The 25,585-nt window shown below is 37.7% G+C and overlaps 1 protein-coding gene across 6 annotated transcripts in view; it reads left to right on the top strand.

The window, feature by feature from the left end:
• Positions 1-11,925: 11,925 nt before the first annotated feature.
• The window catches only part of LOC129770692 (protein tramtrack, beta isoform), a 618,642-nt gene continuing 604,982 nt past the window's right edge, over positions 11,926-25,585 (top strand). For all 6 annotated transcript variants that reach the window (XM_055773801.1, XM_055773773.1, XM_055773791.1 and 3 more), the window contains exon 1: positions 11,926-12,807. The gene's annotated coding sequence lies outside the window, so the exon portion shown is untranslated. The remainder of the gene's footprint in view (positions 12,808-25,585) is intronic.

Here is a 25,585-nt window from a genome sequence, read left to right as displayed (position 1 = left end):
TATCGGACCACCAAAAACATTTCTCGTACCCAAAAACCCTCACATCCCTAATTTGGTTCTTTTTTGTTTGATTAGATCTCATGTTATGCCGAAGTTTGTGTTTCATTTGTATGGCAGCCCCTCCTTGAGAGGGTGGAGGAGTGTACATGAAATTTGGAATTTTTTTTCGGTGCCAAATGACTCAAAAATGCATCTGGTGTCATCTATAAAAAATAATTTTGCCTGAAAATCGACCTCGGCAACACCATGCGAAAAGTGTTGAAAGTCACTATAATAGAGTGAGAAAAAAAAGTATGTGAAATCACAATCGATGGACATTCTTCGAGACAATCAGCGGCTTTACCCTATTAACATCATCGTCCAGTAGAACATTCCACCTCACTTACCAGTGGATACCTTATCGCACCGGCGACTGAACATGAATGAACCTAGTACCTGGGGAATTATAAAATACTTCGCTAGCTGCGTTCACCCGTCCCGATATAAACTGTTGATAGTCTCCAGGTTTGCTATATGGAAACCACTTTTGTATGCAACTCAGTCCTGCTCCATAAGTCAACGTAGTCGTAATCGATTAGCGAACGAATAAGCAACTCGGATCTTCCATTGAGAGACCGTAGGTATGAGTAACTACCTTACATTGCAGATATATTTGAGCATCTGACTATGCTTAACTTGATGTTACAGGACAAACAGATGACGCAAGAAATGTCGCTTCAGTCTGCAACCCGTATTTTTCTTTATTAGATCTGGCTAGCCTTAATACTGGAATGAAAAATGATACTTGGTTCGTAATTCGTGATAAAGATGAAAACCGGTTTTAATATTGTGGTGATGAATTATACCACAAAATCGCCGATATTGAGTATCCTCATTTCGTGTTCTTTTAACCACCTCTGCTAGACCGAATTTTGAATTCTTCTGCAAATGAAGTCTAGTGCTAAGTTGTTTCTTGGATATCGAATGCGATTCAAAATTGGTATTGGCTGATGGAGCCTCCTATCACAAAATTAGATTCTTAAATCCAGTTACATTGAATGGCTTGTTGTCTTATATCATAATATTTTGCGTATTGTATTCATGATTCCCTATTACAGGGTAACATCGATATAACGTACATTTTACTTTCAAAATTGTACGTTGTATCGAATTGTACGTTATATCGAAGCATAATAAAAAAAACTCAGAAACGTAGCTTATATTACTTTATTGTGTTGCTGTTTGAGTAAGGTTGATGAATAAATTCAACTAGAAGACGAAACCAACATTTCTCATGATGTTTTCCTTCGTACTGTTGATTAAACTTTTTATTCATTTAGAATCTGGAATCACAAAACAGTTGTATTTCGGGATTGGTCAAAGGTACAAGACAAGCTTTAGTATCAAAATACAGATAAATTATCGTTCCTCCAGAAAAATAATATTCAAAAAATTATGCCTTTGGACTTTCAAAATGTGTACGTTATATCGAGGTAAAATGATAACGTACATCGAGTGACGTTATATCGAGGGTACGTTATAACGAGGGTACGTTATACCGAAGTTTCCCTGTAATTGTAATCGGAGAAATAGGTCGCAGGGATGAAAAGGTTGGGCACCATTGAGTTATCCCAATTTAATGCAAACCGTTCATTTCATGTTTCATAAGATCGACGAAGATTGATAATGACACTATCCTACTACAAAAAAACCCAAACCTAGAGCTTCATTTCCATTCTCTGAGGCTTAACTTTGAAGCCCCCCGGTTACGAAAGATTATATCGACTTATTTTATTTTCTTAAATTCTTCCTCAAGAACATCACAAAGGAAAAAAAGTTGTGACGAGCCAAACTGAAACGATACGATGCGAGCGGGACAAACCAAAATGCAAGTCAAAATTCCACGAAAATTTGAACATTAACTGAGCTTGTGTGTCTCCGCGAACTTTACGACAGACCAAAACTAGACAAAAAAGAACGCCATTTAAGCACATACATACACACCCACATACACCCAAGATAAACGGCAACGATGGCGGTGACGACGGCCCCAAACTGCAAAGAAAACACAAGGCTTTTGTAAGAAACACGATTTTCTCTCGTTATCTTGCTTCAGCCGCCAGATCTTCCACCGCCACAACCACCACAACCATCCCAACCGTTCCCTCTCGTCGGGTTCCGAAGAAATCGACCCGACTCAGTCAGGCCATCCACCCATTGGGATAGGTCCGGCTCAGGACTGTCTGGTCTGGGGTGTAAATCTGGTATCCCTTCCCCGCCGAAAGGCAGACTGCCATTTCCCATCGCTTTTCAACCGAGCGAAACACACAAAAAAAATAAACAAAACTCACGCACACCAAAATCAGCCATGCTCAGCCTAGAACAGTTGGGGTTTGCTGGTGGGGGCAGTGGTGGCTGGTCGGTGGAAATCCCTTTTTCGGCAGGGTTCTTGAGAAATCGTCCTTTTGCGAAATGAGTGTGTGCTGTGGAACCGACAGAGAAGCGAGAGAGGCTGGGCTGGGAAATTCATTGAACCCGCGCCCTGGCAATGATTCGTTGTTGGGAAGCATGGTGGAAGTATTGGGCGCGCACTTTGGCGTGCGACGACCCGCATTTTCCTGATCATTATGATGTCGGGCGTCGGTTGGCGATGTTTTTTGATGATGATGCGCCTTTGAGTTTTGTGGCCTCGTAAAAAAAGAACAGAAAGGGCGAAATATTATGCGGAGTGACAAAAAAACAATCCCAAAAGACGACGTGGTTAAATTTAGTTCTCGGAGACGAATACTGCGAAAATGAATGGGTTTGAGTGTGGATCAATATTGAACTACCGGAGCTTGTACCGTGTCTGGCCGGCCCGGTGGCAACAGTGACAGTGGGATTGGGTGACGCGTTTGATGGAGCGATTAGACGCCTCGAGGCTGTTGCTCTCTGGCTCTTGGATTTTAAGGGTTTTTTTTATATCTTTCTTTAGATGTTGCGATTTGTGAATGAAGCATTTGATGTAGACACAAAGACCGTCAGTTTGGGATCTCTTCTAGTTTATATTTGATCAATTCCAGAGAAACTGATCAGTTTAGGAAATTATGCCTTCCCCAGCGGAATGTTATGACTCTTATTCGTTTCATAGATTTAGCCGTGATATTGAAACAAATCTCCCAACAAACATTAGATCGTATAGCTATATATAGTTTGCATATACTTAATACCAAGATGTCAGAGACATCAATTTTAGCATTTGCAACAGAGTACCAGACGAGGTAACAACTTACAAACCCATTCATACTACGAGCTATATCACGAATGTCATTTCACGGTGAGATTTCTGTACAATTACTAATACTATAAAATGATCAAACGTCCGAAAATAACGACTTGGCCTGTCTAAAAGTGTGCTGCAACCTTCCATGCACACACAAATGTCTTAAAAATTGTCTACAACATTTGATGGCTGGTTAAATTGTAATAGAACTTTAACCAATTGTTTTTTTTTTCTTTGTCTTGAAATAATTTTCATCAACCTTTTTTATGATATTTTCTATTTTCTCCAAAATGCTCGTCGTTTATTGTATTTTCTTTGTAGCTTAATGGTTTAAAATACCGTAAGGCTTATATTGCATTAATGATAATTATATATTTGAATTTAGGTTATTTGTTGTTCAAAGTAATAAAATAATTGATGACTTCAGAACATGAATCTTGATTCTTAATTTTTGTTACATAGTTACATCTATTTTGACATTATCCTTTGGAACCAATTAGTCTTTCTTAATTCTTGAATTTGAAGCTTATTTTGTCTTTTTCAGTTCTTCAAGTTTTTCTGCTCCATCCGTTCTTCCTGCTAACCAGGTGAAAGTATGAAAGATGCCATTTAGTTTTTTTCTATTCCAGAAACAACTTCGGAAACATTGTCTTGTGAAACTTATTAATTTGTATAATCAATTAAAAATAAAATGCACAGGGTTAAAAAGTTAAAAATGTTAAAAAAGAACTTACCAGCAAACAGCAAATCGTCTCAAGTTTCCAAAGAACATACGACCACGTGGTGTCGTTATCCAGCGCTCGCTGTTTTACCGATTAAATCGTTCGTTCGATGCATTAAATAAACCATGTTCTGAACACAGATTGAAGATTGCACTTAATCACAGCAATGAGATGCTATATTTTTTGCTTTTGTGCTTTTTTCACATTTGCACACCGCAAACTAAACTTCCCGGGAACAGGTTCGAAAGCCGATTGCGCCATTCCGTTCAATCATGGAATCGCGACCTTGTTCGAATACATTCAAGAATGCGCTCGTACACGACGACGGTTGCACTAAAACTGAGCGTGCTTCGCTATGACGAAGATACTGTTCGGGCGGTTACGGAACGAATTGGTGAACATCGGAATCTTTTTACGAAGAGTATTTCATGTGGTAACTTACGGTAGGCAAATTAGATTCGAGTACTAGTCAACTAGTCTGTGTTAACAAAAACTATTTATAATTTACTTGAATAAAACTACCAAAAACGAAAATAATGCAAAGTAAGATAGTCAAATACTAATTATCACAATTTCGGCTTCTTCAGCTCTATAAAAACACAATTCATAAACGTTCCCTTAAATATGTTAACAAATATATAAAAAAAACATCCATTTTATACGACATTTTATGATGTTTTCTATCCCACGCATGCAAAATTCAATGGATATTCGCGATATAAATATTGATATTCTGGTTTTCAAATAACACTAGTGCTTTGATCCGCTATTACTGGAACATTAACCCAGCACAAATTCAAGCGAAAATGGCAAACGGTGGCCAAGCATAGATTGACAGCTACTAGACATAAAAATCTAGAACCGGGATTTGTTAATGAATTGCGTTGAAAACTTCATCATAATACATTATTGGCAACATTGCCTTGTTTTAACATTCAGTGAAGAGTTTCAACTCAAAACAAAACAAGTTTTACTCTGCAGCGTAGGTTTGAAGAGACATAAACATGTCGACTTTTGTACCTGGAAAGTATGATTTCCTGTCAGCATTGATGTTCTGCTACAATTTCAAGAAAAATGCTACATAATCGCGTCTAATGCTTGTCGAAACTTATGGTGAACATGCTCACGAAAAATCGCAGTGGTTCAAAAAAATTTCAAAATAGTAATATTGACGTGAGAAACGAAGAACGTGGAAAGTCATTTGAAGAAATTCGAGCACTCTTAGACGACACTCAAACGCACGCAGAAGTTATCTCCTTTTGTGTGAAGGTCATGAAAATACCCAGAAAATTGGGAAATGGGTTTCACCAGGGCTGAACGAAAGACAGCAGTAAAACCGAAAAATTGTATGAGAAATGCTGCTCGTTTGGCGTTGAAAAGTGGAGCTATTGTGGGAATCCTAAGTGTCAAGGACTTGCTTGAGTCTAGGAGAACCATCAACATCGTTTGCGCTGTCAAATCGCTCTGGCCAGAAGACAATTATCTGTGTTTGGGGGTTTCAGAAGCAGGGCTGGACAATTTTGAAACTAAAAGATGAAAATGACTATTTTACTTCTTCCGTTCTCTTCTGTCAATTTCAATTTCGATTGCGTGTATCCACCTCTTGGATGGCGCTAAAGTTCCCAGTGGGACTTTTGCCTTCTCAACGTGGGTATTACTTGCATCATGTTTATAAGTAGTATTTGAGATTCCTAGTTGAGATTCCTATGCCGGATAACTCGCCTTGGATGTATTCGCCATCACAGTGCAAGTTGGAAGAAATTTATTTGACGAAAATTCCCCCGGCCAGAACGGGAATCGAACTCGAACCCCCGGCATGTTAGGTGGGACGCTAACCACTCGGCCACGGGAGCACATAATCCACTACGTATCCATTACGCACACTGAAACATCGATTCTTCAATTTCGTTTTCGTTCTGCTGTCGTTTCGTTTCAATTTGAAAGCAGGCGCTTTCACTTAACGGTTGAAAGTACCCTATTAATTATCATTTGAATGGGCTTTCAGTTTCACATGTGAAAGGACGATCACTGCTTTCTATTGAAACTTCTATTGAAAAAAATAGATTTCATTTCTCCTAACTAAATTTTCCCGGACCATCTTTCAACAAAAGTGGAATTAATAGAGGTATATGAGATTGACAATTTCGTTTCGTTGTGAAAAATTAAAAAAATGGACATGAAGCGAAACGAGACTGTATGAAGGTTAAGTGATATTCTCTTTATTGAGCGTGAAGAGGGAGTAGCTTCAATCAGCACAAGTTTGTATAATGTTGAAAAGTGATAGGCTCATTATTGAGTGACGATGTGTAAATTGAAGTGAAATTGTATGGCCTTGATCAAAAGAGTTTGATCCATCATGAGCTATATAACCCTGACGGAATCGTTACTACAGAATGCCACCAACAGCGAATGATCAATTTGAATCAAGCTTTGGGTGAAAAACGGTCAGACTACCGGAAAAGGCAACAAAAAGTGATTTGGTTGCATGACAATACTCCATCATACTCTGTAAAACCGGTCGATTCAATTGTTTGGGAAGTTCTCCTTCCGATTACCACCTATTTGTTTCGATGAGACATGTGTTTGCTGAGCAGCACAATAATTCTTATGAAAACGTGGGAAACTAGCTTGATGAATGGATTGATTCTGAAGAGGAACAGTTTTTTTAGCGTTATACCCACAAACTATCAGAAAGATGTTAGGAATGTAAAGGTATCGATGTAAAACATTTAAAATAGAGTAGAGTTTTTTTATGTTAATGCAGTTAACGTGTGTTTTATAAAAAAAAACGGTTTTGATGATGATCCATATTCTCTGTGTAGCGAAGTGAAACATCAATTCACTCACCCACTCCGTCATCCTCAACGAGAGCGCTCCTCTTTGGTTTATTTTCATCATAGGTGCGATGGAAGATCATTTTTTTTTCACTCAACACTCGGTTGCGCTAGAGTGTAGAAAGAGAGCGCACAAGCTCTCTACAGTGTAGCGGAGAAATTCCCTGCAGAGTACACACTGATGAGCTTTTAGAACAGCGCTGTGATTCGCTGAAAAAAGTGAACCGAGGTGAACCATGCATGTGGATTATATGTCGAATGAGATTGCACTCTTCAGTTTACTCTTCAGTGTACTTCTCAGTGTGGCAGAGTGCAGTTTAGCGCGGTTCAGTGCTGAACACAGAGAGTGTGACTTACTCGCATCAAGATTTCTTCCAACTAGAGCACACTGGCTCTTTATATATTCGCCGGAGAAAGGGAATAGCGCATGGATTCTGCACATGGGGAGTGATCGTCAAAAATGGTCAGCATTGGCAAATAAAAGAACAATTGTGAGCTGTCAGAACAACTCCTGGCCACAAACACACCACTAGCGACTCACCTGGAGTCCCGAAAGCTTGGTTGGGAGGGTTCTCAACCATCAATCTTTGAGTCTCGACCTTGCGCCAAAAGATTACCACCTGTTCATACGCTTTTGCTGGAGAAAAATTCCCTTCATGGGAGATTGTGAAAATCTATTGTCAATCTATGTAAAATAATGTAATCTATGTAAAAATTTGGTTCAAATGAGTAAATTCATCATATTATGGTTCGGAGGTGATGTGAAACACAGAAGTATCATGTTGCCTATTCTTGAATTAATAATTCAAAAATTCTTGATTAAGCTAATTTATTTGTGATCGACGAGTGTTACTAAAGGCTGAAGTTTTTATACTTATACTAAAACGTAGGTCTTTTAGATTGTCTGTCTTCAATCAGTCAATAATAATCTTTTTATTAATGGCAGATTGAAGACGAATGATCTAAAGACAAATGCAATCAATTTATTATGCATAAAACAATACAACACTTTGTAAATTTTCAAATCTACCTTAATTGTAGTGTAAATCTATAAACTATTACCTGAAATTATTTAGTAGTACAAATCAGTAGTAGCAAATCCGCGATGTCGAATGTTCAATATTGAAACTTGCAGCGACATCCGCTTTTCTGAGACAAATAACTCTATCAGATTAGCAGGCCCGAAGGCAGTTTTAAATTGTTGATAATAATGAATGTTCCACTTGAAACACCTAGTCCTGACCCATACTCATCAATTTTGTTTCGATTCTCTGATATTTCCGGTAAAACTCATCATTATAACAAAAGATCATTATCATCATTAATCATAACTTTCATTATGATTGCAAAATGCAAAATGATGTAATTCGCATTCGCAATTACACAGTGACTCAAACTCGTAATCGTACGCTACCATGTAGATCTCTTTTCCCTTCTTTTGAAAGTCGAAAACAAGCTTTCGGAACATTCTATTTAGATAAAGTCATAGTGTCATACGAGAGCGGAAAGTTTCACTATCTGTGATCAAGTGTTAACATCCTCCTGCAACGCAGCAGATTCCATCTATTTAGATCAAGCAACCATTAAACCATCTGGGAGAAATCGAAAGGAGGAAAAAACAGGACGTTGAGCCTTTTCGTCGACGGGATCCATTGAGAAAAGGGAGAACCGAAAAGAGGGGATATCGGATAGGAATCGGACAGGAGCCATAGTTAAAATCGCTAAATGTCGTTACAATAAATTTTATGTATTAAATATCGTTTGCAATCAGTCTCATTGTCAAATTAAATTAAAGTCCATTGTCATTCAAATTACTGTACGTGTTGTGAATTGTATTTTGACAACAATCCTAATCGAGTGTTGGGTGTTCCGCTATTCAACCGCATCGAAGGATTACGAAGGGATATTCAAAAACAAGAATGGGATATTCCCCAACAATCTGTTTTCAGAATAATGGTGTTTATTTCTCTAAAAATGGCGAATGTATGTGAGAATGTATGAAAATTGTCTCAAACTCATATTCGTAACGCTGATTTGAATTTCAACTCGACTTCGAAGGCGTTGATCAATTCCAGAATTCCATCTTTAGTATGGATGCAACTCTCTTCAGCTACCTTTAGCCGTTATCTACGATTTTTTTTTTGTGTTTTCGGAAAGAATATTCATCCATCAATGCATCAAGTGGTTTTTAAAATCGTTGTTTTTAGAAATCAGATTACTCCCACAGTTTTTTACTGGGTTCGATATCGGTAGATTGTGGAGGAGTATCAATAACTTTTGAGCAATTGTAACGTAACCATGTGCGAACTTTATGTGCCTTGTGCTTCGGATCATTGTCTTGGTAAAATTTGAATCCTCGATTGAATCCCATTTTGTTGAAAGTTTGCTTCATATTTTCCTCCAGGATGTTCAAGTAACCATTCTGATCGATTACACCATCGATAAAAGCCAAATTGAATCAAAGGAGAGGTTTGTGGTGTGCCGAGGAAGCCCTTGAATGCCCGAGTATAAAGGAAAAAAAACCGTTCATCATCGAAACAAAACAGTAGCTCCAATTCGATTTTTCCAAACAGCATGAAATACATCAATGTCTTACTGGGAAGGTATTAATTTCGCAGATGAGTCCGAATTCAACATCTTTGGCTCCGATGATTGTGGTTCCGTATGAACGAAGCCAAACGAATGTTTAAACGCAAAAAAAACTGAAAACACCGTTTAAACACGGTGGTGGCGGAGGGATAGTATGAGGGTACATGTATTGGCAATTTGGTTTTCATCGATGGAGTAATGAATCAGAATGTTTGCTTGAACATCCTGAAGGAAAATATGAAGCAGAGTGTCAACAAAATGAGATTGAATCGAGGGTTCATGTTTTTCCAAGACAATGACCCGAAGCACAATGCACATAAAGTTCGCACATGGCTACGTTACATTTGCTGAAAAGTTATTGATACTTCTCCACAATCTTCCGACATCGATCCCAGTTAAAAACTGTGGAAGTTATCTGTGTAGGAAATTTAGAAACCATAAAATTTCTAAAAAAAATCGATTTTAAAAACCATTTGATGAAAAAAATGATAAATTAGATAAGATAGTTGCAATGAACAAAGGATACCATACTAATGATGGAATTCGGAAATTGGCAAACGCCTTCGAAATCGAGTAGGGATTTCAACCAGCGTACGATTATGTGTTTGAGTCAATTTTCATACATGAGCACATACATTCGCCATTCTTAGAGAAATAGAAAACATTATTCTGAAAACATATAGCAAACCTTTTAACTCTCATGTGACACTATGACTTTATCTAAATATAATGTTCCGAAAGCTTGTTTTCCATTTTTAAATGAAGGGAAAAGAGTGGCGTACGATTTCGAGTTTGAATCACTGTATATTTCATACGGAACATTTCATTTCCATTCATAATTTTTATTGTCAAAGTTTATCAAGCATCCATCTGAAAAGTCATTGTCGTTATCACATCCCGAAAGCGGAGCCCGAAACTCAATTCGCGTCATCGAAGGTACGGTTTCGCCACCTATGAAAGTTTCGCGTGTGAGTGAAAAATATGTAAACAAACCGTTGCATATTTTCTCTATAATTAATATACTGATTTCTCGAAAACTTGTACCGTGTTTATCTTACAATTAGTGTAAATTGTTGAAAAATAGTTTTTCTTAGCTGTTTCGATGCTCCGAACCAAAATTTATTGTCATTTAGTAGTGAAAAAAAGCCGTTAAAGTACACCCTCTGTCAATCTACCTGCGAGAGAGGTAAACCGAATTAATGAAATTTGATATAAAAATATCCGCTTAGTGTTCATAAAATACCTAAAATACAAAGATCTGGCTTCTATTCAATCAGTGCTCTAATATTGTTCAAAATATTTTCCTTAGAACGTGTGAAATATGGACGTCAAAAGCTGCGCAAATTGCCCGGAGAACATGCAAGTCGGACGAAATTTGCTTGAGGCTGACTCCGAACAATCTGCAAAATTCAAAAGCCGTATTGTTTGTGTCGTCCCCGGATGTAAGCAGAGATATCGCCCCGGAATTTCTTTTCATGCCTTCCCTCCGAAAACGGACAAATCGCGGTATCTAGACTGGATCCAACGACTACGGCTAAAGATAGAACCTACAAAAACCTCCCGTATTTGTAGCCTCCATTTCACCGTGTCGAACTTCTACTCTCCAAGTATTCACATTCACATTTTCGCACTTTTGAAAAAGTGTGAAACAGTCCAACTTGGTGCAAAATGTGCGATAATAAAGAAATAAAATAAAACATACTTAAGCAAATGATACAAAACAGCCATGACGTGTTTGCACTTTCCTTTGCCAGCTTTACAGGAACACGAAAACACCCATTTGGAGAAGGAGATTTTCGTACCAATTTTTATTGTATGGGGTTCCGAGCTTGGAGATGATGACTGGAGGCAGGACGAGAAAATACTGAAGCCTTCATCGTGAACTTCTTCAACACCAACTTTTAAAAGATGTCCAGCTTTGAATACTCTTTCGCCTTCGACGACTAAACGGCTACCACCCGCAGCGTAATCGAACACATCCGCAAACTCCACAGCCACGTAGCAGGTTTCATTTTCTCCGACTGATGGCTCCTGATAATGCATGAAACAAGGTCACAGAAAAACACTTATAAGTTAAATTCAGCTTAAGCTACAGCAAAGTTTTTTTCACTGCATAAGGGAAACTCATTTTCCAACCGTTTGGAAGATAAATTTTGCACACAAATATTAATTTTTATTAAAATTTAGTATCCTGAAAGTTTGTTTACTTTTTCATAAGTAAAGACAGTGTCCTTTGGATGCGGTAAGAAAACGTTTTCCCCTGCAGTAAATATATGTGATTTAACTAAATTAGCATCCTAGAGGATAGTTCTTTCGATACATACTCACCATTACGAAAATTTCTGCTAAAAACGTTAAAAACGGTGCGTTTAAAAATCACATTCTTTTTGCAATTCTTTGTTGACATTCGCTTAACGCACACAAACTGTCAAATTCAGCTTCGTAGTCGCTAATGCCATCAATGCGGATCGCCACATGAAAAACAGTTGCAGAAGAAAAGAATGCATTATCCGATAAACCGTTAGGTTTCCACCGCAACAGTATGTTCGTCTTCGCGACTAGATTAGAGTCGGCTGTGAAACAAAGACTCTCTGCGGAAGACGCTCAGTTTCTGTTCAGCCACCGTCGTGTACAAACGTATTGTTGAATGTATCCGAACAATGTCGCGCGATTTCGTGATTGAAAGTGCTCCCATTGGCAATGCGGCAATCGGTTATCGAACCCGTTCCCGGAAAGTTTAACGTGCAGTGAAACGGATGTGATAAAAGTGCAAACGTGGAAAAGATAACATCTTGTTGTGGGGATCAAATTGATTTCTGATTTATGTTAGACGCATGGTTAAATCGATAATTGCAAATAGCGAGCGCTACGAAAGGACACCACGTGGTCGTGCTATTTAAAGAAGCACGTGTTTTTTTCTGTGAAGAGTGCAGTTTGCATGAAACAATCAGCAACCGAACAATAAAATAGTACGTTGGAAGCTAAGTGATGATGCCACGAGTGATAAGAGTGGTTTCTTTTCGTCTGAGAAATAAAACTATTTTAATCCGAGAAGCGAGTAGGAACAAAATCACGTGTTTTTTTCTGTGACACATACGATCCGCTCTCATCTCTTATTCCGAGCTTTCCCGTTATGTGCGCGAGAAGAAAAAAATTATAATTTGGAACGGAGTGATGAAACGAATGTAAAAAAAAACGAATCAAACAAGTCCATCCGAAATATTAATAATTCGGTGCTGCATGAAAAAATATATAGAAGCTAATAATGCGAACGATTTTGATGGTGAAGTGAGGTGTATTGTAATGAATGGATGTCAAGAAGAATTCTCGATCGTTCTTGGTTGATTTTCGAGATGACTTTCACGATTTGATGATTGTGAACAAAAAAAACTCAATAAACGTGACATTTCGCTGTTTTCTGGTAAGTGCGTTTTGTTTTAAATTTATGATGAAATTTATTTTAAACCCATGTGCAAGTGCCCATTTTTGTGTACATTTTTATCTGTAAATTTTATAAACAAAAGCTTCCGACCTCAAGATAGGGTTGAATTTTTCAAGAAGCAAAGAGAATAGCTGGAACCCGAATCAAACTGAACATAAATAATCGCTACAGGATACAAAATATTTTTGGTCTCTGTAAACGTCTAAATTCGAATAAAAGAATCATTGGTGCCACCGCAAAGTGGATATCTGAATGTCAGTGTGTACAATAAAATTGCTATCTATTGTATTTCGGCTCCGGTGACGCTAATACGAAAGTACCGATAAATCATAACCGGAACTTGTAATACTTTTAATTCTATTTTGATTTGTAGTTAATTAAGTGTACCCTCTCTCAGATTATCATCAAGTTCTTCTTTTTTTCTAAATTTTGAATGCAAATTATTGCTTGATGTTCTTAGCATATTGAAATTATGTGGCATTTTCCCGTCCACCCTGGTTATCGCAAGAGAAAGGGGCGATTAAGGGGGTATTCGAGTGTAGAAAAACGAATTTCGGGCGTTTTTTTTGAGCTTAGTATCCATTATATCATTATTTGTTCATCTATCTTTTAGCAATAGAACAAAAATTGAACGGAGAAAAAATGTGTATAACTAGAATAGTTAAGAGCTGATGAAGTGAGGAGGTTCAAAAAAAAAAGTTGTGCCATGGCGTACACGATTCCAGCCCTTCTGGTTATATGAAACAAAAAAATCGAACAGATTCTGAATCAGTAAAGATGCCGCTATCGCATGAACCTCGAACAAGTCAAAAACATGTTTTTGTGACAAAATGGCGGCCGTTTGAAAAACAAAATGCGGTTTAAAACGGTTTTTCTTACGTTACCCGAAATTTTAAAAATAGTAAAATTTAAAAAACATCATTTTTTAAAGGTTCATGCGATTGAGAGATACCTGCCGATTGTATCCAAATAAATTCGAGAAGAATCGGTTCAGTAGAACTTGAGACATCGTGTACGTCAGTTAGAAAAAAAAACTAGTTTCGAGAAAAACGCGTTTGAAGTTCATTGTTATAGCCGTACTAGGTTAGATATCGCATCACTAAAATGGCTCTAACTCGGTAAGTAATAAGATTTTCGATAGGTCCTTTCTAGAGTATATACTTGAGCACCTAAAGTACAGAAATATGAAGGAAAACAATTTTGATTTTTTTCAGATATCTAGACTAGAATATTCCCTTAAGAGAATCGATCAAAACAAAAGCAAAAATTAAGAAAAAAATTGCCGAATAATGAATAAAAAATAATGAGTCTTGTACATAATTTATTGGAATTTTCAAAACTGCTTTCTGATTTAATAATCGCATTATTGAAAAAGTATTCATTAAAAAAAGGGATATTTTTCATTCTTTAAAAACTTTTTCATGTAGTAAAATGACCTACAGGAGCGTTTTTGGAATCAAATGAATGTTGATTGATAAGGTTAATTGGAGTTACAATTGACTTGGTTAATAAAACACTGTGTTAATCTACAAAATCTTTAAAAAAACAGAAAAATCAATTTCTTTTTCTTTCCAGTATTGTTATCCACTACACCTTCACAAAAAATGATAGAAGCATCCATATATTACATCTCAAAACTTGAAGCATAAAATAAAGTTTAAAATGATGTATATCCCATCTTCGGGCGTTGGTTTTTCACAAAGTAACAGTGTTTCTAAAATCACATAAAAACTTCGACCTCGCGCTCCGTTTCCATAATTTTTGTTGAGTGTAGAATCAACGACAGAGGCAAAATTTTATTTAAAAATTATTATTGAAGTATTATTTGAATCCTATCTACACTTTTTCCATGTGACACCGACTATTACCATAATAGGTACACTTATTACGAAACTCCAGGAACACTATTACCATAATGGGTACATGGAAGTGGTATTTTCAAACATGTTTTTTATACAATTTAGCCAATTTCTGTTGGTGACATATGTCCTCCATAATTGGTACACTTACCCTATTATATATTTTATGTTTTACAAAAAAATAAGGTTCAATGAGCCCATCAGAGAGCACACCCCGTACAAAACGAACAACAGGCTTAGGTTCATGCGTCAATTGGTATATATGAAAACTCTGGTCTTTGCATATAATTCGTCGTAAACAGGACTTGGGAATCCCACTATAGCGATCGACAAGTTGCCGAGAATTTCAGAGATACACTTTTCTGTCAAAACGGCTGAAATGGTGGACCCTATAGTTTGTTGGTTGTTGTCGCAGAAACTGAATATGGTTTGTGTGCACCCTGAATTATGGTGAGAGGAAATAGTCAAATCTCAGTTTGAACACATGCTATTATCAATATCAGTTTCCTCAATCGCAGACACGGTGTAGCTTTTGAAGAGCTTGTGATACGAGCGCGAACTAATGCTCACCCATTCGTGTGTTCTGTGCAGTTCCAACATAACACCTCCGTAATCCGCCTAGTAAAACGATAACTGACATGAGCAAGAAAGAAAAAGCTCCTTACCCAACGCGGTCGTAAATAATTCTCGCTTTGAGGGGGATCCAATTTCCGACCATCGGCGTCATATTCTTTGCTGACAGCTCCGATTTGACGTTGATGTGTACAGTCTGTACCATCAAAACACACAATTAAGATGGGAATGGCATCCCTTCCCGTTGAGTCTTTCGTCGAGAACAAACAAAAAAAAATCCCATATATGTGAAAGCTGAGTAAAAGTCCTCGACGGCACGAATACGATGTGTTCCAGCCCAGCCGTAGAGGTAACGGAAGCGTAACGCAATTTCTGAGCAAGCAAATGTTGAAAATCCTCTGCTTACATGCCCAATCCGTTCGCTCCTGGTTGCCTCTCTGCGAGCCGAGTCGGCCAAAGGTTGCCACTGCTTTCTATGATAGACGCTGCTGTTGCGTTGGGTGGATAGTCTCCCGAAAAATAAGAACCTACGACCGACCGTGGCTGCACCGGGAACACCAATGGTACCAGAGGCAGGCGTCGGAAGTAAAGCTTTCATCCGTCTCTTTCCCACCGCGGCCTCACCAAACAAAGCCATCCAGCGTCACGGGGTCCAGTTTTGGCTGTGTTTGTTCCCACTGCTAAACTTCGTACGTGATTCGTGTGTGTTTACACACTTCAGAGCATCGGGACGTGATGCGGTGGCTCGGGAGAGTGGGTGGTGGTTCGAAGACCGGACCAGCTGCAGGAACTTTGAGGGAGGCTTTTGGAAGACACGAACTCTCGTTCCCATTGCCGGTCCCATTCCCCTCATCAGTGACTGTGGTTCTGTCCCGCCTTTCGATGGTTAGAACTCTGGAAAGTTCACACAGGAATAGAAATCCACCCAGCGAGAACGAGAGACGGAGAGGAAGGAAGCATGGATAGTGGGTGGCTTGTGGGCGCAACACTACGACGGATGGAAAGCAAAAAGGGCCAGACGAAATTATTGATTTGTGCGTTTCGAGAAAGGAAAACTTGTGCCGTATTTTTGGCCTGTCGAGAGAGAGAGATGGTAGACGTTCTTGATTTTTCGGGTGTAATTTCTGTTACGGTTCGTTGTCCTACTGACGGACGGCTTGTCAATCCCCGCGAGTACACCTTCGCTGAGGAATTTTGACGAGAATCGGAATGTTTATTTGCAAGCGATAGTTCACTTTCACCACTTTTGCTGCTGTTGCAGCAGCAGCTGCACTTTTCTCGAGGAGTACCGGCGAAAAGTTGGCAGAAGTTTGCGTCGAACCAATTTGCTAGCTTTGCTAGCCGGCTAGGTCGAGCAGCTGGCGAGAAAAGAGCGGAAAAGTTTTACGTCCCGGTTTTGCACCCGACACGTGACTAAGCTGCCTCTTGAAACCGAGCGTACCCCCAAAAACTTGGCGCACGGACTGATTGGGGAAATTACCTTGTCTCGAGCAGTTGTCGTGTCGAGTTTTGAGGCTAATTGATGCGAATGGGTTAAGCGATTAAAGGTTTCCTCGATGATATCTGTGTATTTAGCCTGTGGTGAGATTTGTTCTGGTTGTTCCATTTTATTTTTGAATATATTTCAACGCATTGTGGAGATATAGAACAGGTGTTGAATCATACCAATTTTTACACCACGAATATAGTCGTGGTATGTTTGCAGCATCGAAATAGGATTAAGAAGTAATCACAAAAAAATGCGATGCTAAAATCGTATTTTTCTGATCAAATTTGCATCAATCGATTTTGATACTTCCAAACATACTATTGCAATGTTATGAATTTTCCAAAAAAAACAACGTTGAGATGAGATCATTTGTCTCATACAATTGCGCGGCCTGCAACACGTTATCCTTACATGGAAACGAAAAACTGGCTACGAGCTAAAATGCCAGATATACGGAAAAATTCGTAGATCTACGGATTAGTTTAGTTTTTACGTGATAAACAATACTGTTGACAGCTCACCAGCTAGAGTGGAACTGTGTAGTAGCAGTCGCAACAGATTTATACACAAAAAGTTTCCAAAGGGCGGAACTACAGTTACAAAACTTCCTGCGGAGAGACAGTGTCCGTGGAACCACCATTGCATTTGCATTTGGATCGAGCGATTTTCACAAGCCTCGCCTGAAGTGGTATACAAAAATTGTCTTGCCTTGCCGCTGCTATGCTATGCTATAAAGAAAAGACATAAGCATTTTTTCAAAAATTCATTACTTTAGAATCACTGAACCGATTTAGATGATCGGCACATCGAACTAAAGCCAATGAGCTAGACTTTTATGAAAAATAATGAACTTGTAAAAGCAATGGATTGGCAATGGATTATTGATTGTAATTGTTTTTCATTGTTTCATAGCTTTGGACTAGGGGGCGCTAATTTTTATATTTTTTCTGGAAAGCTGAGGATTTTTAACGTAACACATCTCGATATCGAAGATGTCATTTTTTTCGTTTTTGAGTTAAAATTTTTCAAAGATAATCAATGGTTCGAAAAAACAATTCTTCCCCATTTTTGCCACTACAAAAAATCATAACTTTTGAAGTACTGGACCAATTCAGATGACCGACATAGCAAATTGAAGCTTATAAGTTTACTTTTTTTTTTGAAAAAATGTACTATTGCGGAAAATTAGGATTTCTTTTTTCGTAATTATTGATTGAGTTAGTTTTTCATAGTTTTCTCGGTTAAAGATAGAGGGTTCTATATTTCTTTATATTTTTTCTGGAAACCTGAGGATCTTTTACATAACATAGCTCGATTTCAGAGATGCTATTTTTTTCGTTTTTGAGGTATGATTTTTCAATGTGGCTAGCTCATTGGCTTCAATTTTATATGTCGATCATCTAAATAGATTCAGTGGTTTCCAATGTTATGAATTTTTGAAAAAAGTCATTTTTGGGAAAAAGTGGAAAAAATTGATTGAGAACCACTATATCGGTTTGGCATGGAATCTATCGTTATATCTATCTATATACAGGTCGGACTCGATTATATAGAGACTCGATTATATGTGATTCGATTGTATACAATTTTGGACTCGATTATATACAGTTTGGAAAAAAATATTTATTTTATACTTCAAATATGACTTATTTCAAGAAGAAATGTAACCTTTTAACGTTAAGGTGTAATTTAAGTGGCTATTACTTGTACAATGGGGTAAAAATAATGAGTTTTGAAAATTTTGCTTGAATTTTCACCAAGAATTGTTTATATTGATATTGCAGCCACATTAAGAAAGACAGAAGTTGGGTGTCAAAGAACATATTGTAGGGCGGTTAGAGAGCTTCAATTTAATTGATAGGAACAATCTTGTTTAATATGATTTTTTACGATGAAATTAATAATAACACATTAAAAATTATTTACTTTTAAGTTTTTCATTTCCAAAATGTTATTAAAATCAACTAATTTAGATGTTACACTATTATATCCTGTACAAAATTTTCTCATCTTTCAAATGAAAGCAACAGAATTGTATCCCGTAGCGTACTTTGTAATGTAGAGCCAGTTTGAGGCAACAATAACTCTGTCATTGTTGAAGTTTGAACATATGCGTAGAAGGATTTTTTTAATCAAATTTGATCGTCTATCACTTTCTGAGATAATTTGAATAAATTTATTTTTTTCATGTGAGAAAGGTGTTTTCTGACTTTAAGGCGATGAATCAAAAATCAAAGCCCTTTTTCATATTCAAAAAACGAAAAATACATGCAAAAAAAACGAACAAAAAAATTTTTTTTGGCTCGATTATCGATTTTGCTCGATACAGGATTCGGTTATATACAGGGAAAAGAAATCAAAAACCTTATATAATCTAGTCCGCGCTGTATATATCTATATATATATATAAATCTCGTGTCACGATGTTCGTGGTCGAACCCCTCCGAAGCGGTTCGACCTATTTTAATAATATTATACTCAAAAAACTTGGTAGGCATGAGAACAGGTCATAAACTATATATGATACCGCTAGGATACCGACTACTTTATATTTAAAACCGATTAGGGTGGTCCTATGCAAAACAAAATCTAAATAATTTTGTTTTTGTATTTTTTGCATAAATTTGGCATGGAAAAACCCTTATAACCATACATAATCAATTTTCACCCCTATCTCCTATTCTTTATCGCGACATTTATATTTTTATACATATAAACAATAAAAATGATTGATTCGTCGTTCGTTTTTTGAACATGATGAATTTAATAACGTTGTTAAATGCCAGATGGCACTTCGACCTTTTCATCGAACTTTCACCCCACACATACCCAAGTAACCTCAATTCGACTAAAGCTAGCGAGCTGGAAGCCTTTTTTTGGGTGAGCACAATGAATTATTGAAATTATTATAATCACGCACATGCTCTGAATGCAAAATAACAATCACGCTATTGTCGTCAATCCTGACAAAAATGCTCCAATGCGCCAAAGTTACTTCAATCATTAAGAACATCATTACTCATTTTGAATCAATATTTTTGAACATGTGGTTGGAGGTGACGAAACAAACAAAAGAATGCGCTCGATGGTTTCTTATGTGTGTCGTTTGATGAACTGTTGTAGTTAGGACAACGTTATTCTACGATGTCTTGAGCTGTGCCAATAATCCATGATCAACATATTCGCATAGGTAGAGAGCGAACGACTGCGATTCCTATGACACAATTAACAGAAGCGGTTCGAAGAAGAATAAATTCACTTGCGAGACGCTATCATTAGCACCACCTATACAGCCTTTGTTCAAACGACAGCACATGTGTTCAAACAAAATAATGTTTGTTAGTGTATGTATTCGGTTGAATGACTAAAGCAAGAATTACCTTATACGCACATTTTTAGTTTGGTTAGTCGACAAAATGCGCCCTGAGCAAAAGGATAGAGTAATTCCTTCTGAAATTTTAGATCTATCTACTGATCAACTATTCTCCTGTATTCTGAAATCCGATCGAATCAGAACTACCCGAACGAATCGCAACTCAAGTTTAATCGAGTTGTGAAAATGTGACAGGCCTTGCCATGCAATTCGACATTGAGCTATTTCTGTGAAGCGTTAATGGTAATCAATTTTCGGGTGAAATGAATACGCTCTTAGAACAAAAATTATAAATGAAAAAAGGCTTCTACGGAAAAAATGCAAATAGTCTCTAATCCATGTTTTGTGAATAGGATAACACATTCAATATTTTGAACGAAAATTGTCGCTGATACTAATTTCATATTATGGATAAAGTTTTAATGGAAATGCAAAAATATTTAAAGAAGAATCGTTAGTTTCGGACTGTTTTCTAAGTATTTAAACAACATCGAGTAATGATTTTTATTCAAATTTTGGCAATTTAAAATTGTTTTCGTGTCTGCTAATCTGATAGAGATTCAATTGCTTCACGAATACGGATTACTAATTTTGAAATTTATTTTGCGTCAAGGCAAGATTGCCACATTTTATAGCTCGAATGGATTGAGGTCAATCGGATTTCTGAATGCAAAAGACGAATATATCAATATTCCACGTAGATATATCGAGCAGATGTGTGAAAGTTTGACCGTGTATTACATTGGACCGTGGAAAAATTGATTTCCTGAACCTGAGTGTGATGTGGAAATGGAGATGAGATCTATGATATACAGAAAATGGAGCGCTTTAGACGATGACCGCCAACAGTATATATATATATATATATATATATATATATATATATATATATATATATATATATATATATATATATATATATATCACAAATTTCATCATAACTCGAGAACTAATCAAAGCAAATGGAACCCAATTAGGCATATGGAGGTTTGAGGGTAGGAACGTTAGTGCCATTGAAAAAAAAAAAGGTTTGAGGGTACAATAAATGTTTCTATGGTGGTTAAACACTCCACCCCTTCTCTAAGGGGGGGACTGCCATAGAAATGAAACACAAGTTACAGGGGCCACACAAACACAAACTTCTGCATAACTCGAGAACTAATCAAGCCCAATTTGGGATGTGAGAGTTTTTGGGTATGCGAAAGATTTCTATGATGATATGACACCCCTCCCTCTGGAATAGAGAAGGAGTCCCATAAAAATATTACACATATTCAACCAAAACTATTCCAACCAAACGTGACAATTGAAAATATTCGGAAAACTCTGAAGGAAAAAGGTAAAATTTGGAAAATTAAATTCCCATATGTTCTACTATTACACAGTGACAAGTGCTGTTAGTCTATTTGATGTTTGCGTTAGCGAAATTGATCTTTTTTCGAAGCTGGAAATGGATTATAATGTGATGAAACGCACTCCTATATCTTCTTCTATCTATACCAATAAAAAAGTATCACCGAATGTGTTGATAAGAGCAGTCGAGGACTCGAGGAAGGAATTGTCCGATTTTGGGCTGTCTTTGTTCTATCATATTTTCTGTATCAAAAATTTATTCCATGTAACGGAGAAACATGTTATTTGCATGTGGTTGAAAAATCTTGAACGAGAATTGTGTCTGAAAATAATCTGATATTATAATGATGAGTTTTGTTAGAAATACTAGGAATTAGAAGATCAATCAATGAACAGTTCTGCGATTGGACCCATGAACTTGCTCATAGTTAGAAAACGTTTGAAGGTATTGATAACAAAAAAACAAATTTTGGACCGGACGAAGTTTGCCGGGTCAGCTAGTTTGGAATAAAATAAAAAGAATTTTTATTTTTTGAAAACCTCGATTCATGTACCACCTGGGTAGTTTTTCGGTTTTGTAGGAACTCAAATTTTAACGTCATTGCGACACTAGTAAATAAAGCCCAATTGAGCTAAAATTTTGCATAGGGTATTTTTTCGCGGGAATCAAGCGTTTGCAGGAAATCCCGTTCGGAAATTCGAGATGAGTATTTTCCTTGGCACTCTAATGTACGAGGACGTATATCGTAACCAGAAAGACATGTAAAGCTTGGTGATCCGAAATAATTTGTAATCCACCAATCGCAACGGTAAGTTTAGCTACAGAATTGTACATTATATCGAAGCATAATAAAGAACTCAGGAACATACACCCATACCTCGCTATACGGCCGCTCTTTATACGGCATTTCGCCATAACGGCCCTCTCCAATTAAGGCACGTTTTCGATTTACGGCCTAAAATGTTTCGCTATAAATGCAAAAAAAAAAAATTTTCGATGTCGATATTAATACATAATTCATGGAACATGAAGTTGTTTAATTTTTGTTTATAGATTATTATTGGTTTTTGGAGTCTGTTATTATTTTATGTACAAATAAAATAAAAAGATAATATGTATTTTGAATGATAAACCATTATACATATTTTCCGTATTTAGAACCGATCCGATGAATTTGTATTAGAATAATTGATTCCTTATACGGCTTTTCGCTTTGCGGCGAGTTTCGTGGAACGCATCTAAGCCGTAAAGCGAGGTATGGGTGTACCTTATATTACTTTATCGTGTTGTTGTTTTTTTAAGGTTAGTAAATAATGATGAAAACGTTCAAATAGAAGATGAAGCCAACCTTTCTCATGAAGTTTCCCTTCATACTGTTGATTAAAGCTTGATTCCTTTAGAATCCGGAATCATAAAACGAGTTGTATCGTGGGATAAGTGGAAAAAAGTTAGAAAAAAAATATTGAAAACAGTTTTCCTTTAAAGTTTTGATTAATTTTCGTACTTTTCTTCGCATACCCAAAGTTTGGGCTTTCTGCGGCCGTTTTACTCCACGATCTCTGCAGCATCTGCAGCAACCCGAATCATTTTGGTACCAATTCCGCTATTCCGCTTCACAATTGCCCTATGCTTTACGATTGAGCGGAATTGGGGATGTAGAGGTCTTTTTCAATGTAATCGATCTCATTGGCAGTTTGCCAAATCTGTCAAAACTTTACCGGATGTTTCTGCAGGCACTCTCCCCTATACATTTTCGAGTTCATTGTCTTTATCCTCTGTTTCCGACCGTATGTACCACTAAGACGCGTCCTCTGACCCAACCGAACAACAGTTGTACGTTCACGAAAACGTTTCATCACATCATACACGGTCGATTTAGCCACTTTCTGCTATTTCGCGATTTTAGTAGTCGAATTTTTAATGTAAGTGAATCAATTTTTTCCTTTCGATATCTATCCTGCACAAAAACGAACATTATACTCTTTCAAAACGAAACGGATCAACGTGAAAATTACTCCGCCGAAAGATACAGGTTTTCCAAACAATTTACTGTCAATAGATTTGAGATATGCCTACTCTGACCGCTGCTATAAATTGAACAGGGATTCCGAATTTTAACTGAATCACATCTTACGGGTAAATATATAAAATGAACACTTGCACCTTTATACTCTTGCACAAGTGTTGAAGCCATATTGCGGTTTTTTATATGAATTTCATATGGAAGTGCTGGTTATGGGAGATGGTTTCAAACATGAAACTATAATCAGCTTATTCACAATGCACAATATACAGGTAGATGGGTTTTATGGGGTTTCCAATGCTGTAATTGAAATTCGGGAACCTATACTCGAGCCACTAAATGACCTTTGTTGAACCAGTGAGATTGACATAATACTCTCAGTATGTATTTTAAAAATATTTTTTACACATTGAAAATGTGTTCCTTATATCGAGTGACATTATATCGAGGATACATTATATCGAAGTTCTTCTGTAACAAGAATTGATTCGTTTCGACATGGTCAAAAGTGGCAAAATATGATGGAACACAGATTAGTATGTCTTCATTTACTGTTGAAATATGTATACCATCATCAATGTCAGTCAAGGGTTTTTTTTCTAACTCATTATCGAAAGGAAAACAATTTTACCTAATATGGTCAGTCTCCGTAAACGTATCAGCTTCGATAAAATTAATATATGTTTATCTGAGTGCACTTCTTTGCACCGTTGCATCAATGTTTTTTGCTGCGTAGGTTGGAACACCTGGTCCTGCACCCGTACCAACAGCAGCGGGACTTCATCGGCGAATCCCATGAACTACCCTGTGAAGCGAAGGTAGCAGATAGTGCATAACATCATCATCGCTATCAGTCTACGGAAACCCTCTTAGGAACCAAAACATTGTTCCTTCGTCGGCTGCAATAACGCTCGGCGGCGTAAAATCCACCGGATCCATCCAGAACCTGCGAACCGGGATAGGCTAGCCCCGCTGGAACACAACGGCAGAGGATGCGAGTAGCACAAAACTAACGGCAGACGAGTGAACGTGCTTGTTTTAAAATTTTACATGGCAAAATGTAAATAAATTTTTCATTTCATTTTCCTGCGGCACCGAACTACTGCCAGCAGCTAGCCGATGGGAGCGCCCCAAGCCAGCCGGTGGAAAAGCGAGAAAAGGTGCATCCGGCGACCGTTGTGAAATTGAAGAACGGATGGAATAGCATGGGATCCCGAGGGGCCTCTGACTGATTGGGAGACTCCCACACACACACACACACACACACACACTGACAAAGGGAGAGGCGTAGGGCGTCCGGAAGGAACACGACAGATGGATAGTGTCGAGCTGGAAGGAATCGCTCCGTCTGAAGTCAGTAGTCGAGTAGTTTGGTTGATCGAAAAATGGGGGCCCACCGATGTTTTGCTTCCCTTCAAGTGCAAACCAACAATTTTCGAATTCTGCGAAGATGACAAATCTTCACAAAATCGATCAATATGACCACAAATTGGAGCGCATGGGTCAACAAATTACCTATTGGAGGTCCCCCCACCATGAATTACATTTTTCAATTTCGATTCTTGTCCCCAATGAAGGCAAGGAGTAATCCCGCCCGAAGCTGCCGGGATCCAATCTCGTGATATCGCTATAGGACAGAGGAAATTTCCACCAGGTGTGTATGTGCATGTTCTCCAATCGCGCACAGGGGGAAGAAAAGCGCGTCACAAAAAAGCGCACCCATTTAGTACACACCAGCAGCCCTCCTGGGAGCAAGCAGGACAAGACGAAAAGAGCGATAAAATGTCTGGGGGTATTTGGACTAAATGGAAAATTTTATGCATGACATGGGATGTTCGCATGGAATTACAATTAAGCATTTTTGCTGTCGCTCGCTGGATATTCCCGGAGCATCGACAAGAAACCCGTTGGAATCAAACAATCGATCGATGTGTGTGCACTCCGTGCGCTTCTAATTTACCACCGACCACACCGGCCATCGAGCTGCAGCTTTTCCCGCTTTTCTTTCGGCTAATAAACCCGACTCGACCCGTGAAAGGAAATAAAAATAACGCAACATACACAGCCAAAAACTGTAATAGGTTAA

This window comes from Toxorhynchites rutilus, chromosome 1 (assembly GCF_029784135.1).
Source record: "Toxorhynchites rutilus septentrionalis strain SRP chromosome 1, ASM2978413v1, whole genome shotgun sequence".
Classification (NCBI taxonomy): Eukaryota; Metazoa; Arthropoda; class Insecta; order Diptera; family Culicidae; genus Toxorhynchites; species Toxorhynchites rutilus.
This window is presented reverse-complemented; position numbering and strand designations above follow the sequence as displayed.